The 1275-nt window shown below is 37.1% G+C and overlaps 1 non-coding gene across 1 annotated transcript; it reads left to right on the forward strand.

Annotated features, from left to right (window-relative positions):
* The first annotated feature begins 551 nt into the window (after positions 1-551).
* LOC132655703 (U2 spliceosomal RNA) lies at positions 552-738 on the forward strand. Its single transcript, XR_009593488.1, has one exon. It is a non-coding gene; the product is annotated as a U2 spliceosomal RNA (small nuclear RNA).
* Positions 739-1275: the final 537 nt, after the last annotated feature.

A 1275-nucleotide genomic window follows, 5' to 3' on the forward strand; every position in this document is an offset into this window, starting at 1 on the left:
GTCTTCCTTCTTGCCTAGCTTCTTTAGGTGTACAGATTTTAGTATGTTTGACCTATATTATATGTGTAATATCCACTTATAAGTAAAATCTGGGCACAGGGGTCTTTTCTGAGACTGATACTCCTACCAAGGACTATTCATGGAGATAACCTAGAAGCCCTGCTCAAATGTAGCCCATGGCAGCTCAGTATCCAAGTGGGTACCCTGGTAAGAGGAACAGGGACTGTCTGTGACATGAAATCAGTGGCTGGCTCCTGGATTAACTCCTTGTGAGGGAGAGCAGCCTTACCAGTCCATAGAGAAAAGCAATGCAGCAAGTCCTGATGAGACCTGATAAGATGTGGTTAGATAGAAGGGTAGGAGGACCTCGCCTATCAGTGGACTTGGAGAGGGGCATGGGAGGAGAAGAGGGAGGGAGGGTAAGATTGAGAGTAAGGGAGGGAGGGGCTACAGCTGGGATACAAAGTGAAAAAAAACTGTAATTAAAATAAAAATAAAAATTAAATAAGAATATAATTAATATAATTTGTAGAAAATTACACATAATAATGATCCATTTGGGAAACTTTGGGTACAATCAAGTGTAGTATCTTTTCTTTTCAGTTTATTTAGTGTGTCTTCTATCTGAAGACAGTATATTAAATACAATTTTGGAGTTCTGAGATGGTATGGGGCTTGCTTCTTCTATCCCATTCATTAACCTGGTGTTGTAGTATCTGCATGATCACTGTATCAAAATATTTCCTATAATAAATAAAAGTAAAAAAATTTAATTAGCTTCTGAAAAGCTTTGAATCATATTTTACAGCAGATATCTATGAGATATGTGCAGTAGAAATATGTGCACATACATTTGTACATGGAAACCAAAAGAAGACATAGCTGGCCCTGCCCAACTATTTATGCGGTTGCCAGAAATGTGAACCAGTATCCTCATGCTTCCACATCAAATGCACTTACATAAGCCACCTCCCCAGCCTTACATGAATCATATTCTGAAGAACTGTTAGTTGGCGTCATTATATTCTTGGAACCAACAAGTTTATGTGACACCTAGAAAAATTTGAGTGTCTGTAAAATAAGTTAAAAATTATGTCCTCTGTATTTATTTGCATCGATTTGCTTATATTGTTGGTTATATTGAAGTCCTAGCTGCATCAAAAATCAGCTTCTTAGGCAAGAAATAACTCATGCTCAGTTTGACAATTTACTATTTCAACTTCATGGTTTACATTGTTTCTCTAAAGCTTACTTGCAAAGTCTTTAGGTTTTAAT

The sequence above is a fragment of the Meriones unguiculatus genome, chromosome 7 (genome assembly GCF_030254825.1).
Source record: "Meriones unguiculatus strain TT.TT164.6M chromosome 7, Bangor_MerUng_6.1, whole genome shotgun sequence".
In the NCBI taxonomy this organism is placed as follows: domain Eukaryota; kingdom Metazoa; phylum Chordata; class Mammalia; order Rodentia; family Muridae; genus Meriones; species Meriones unguiculatus.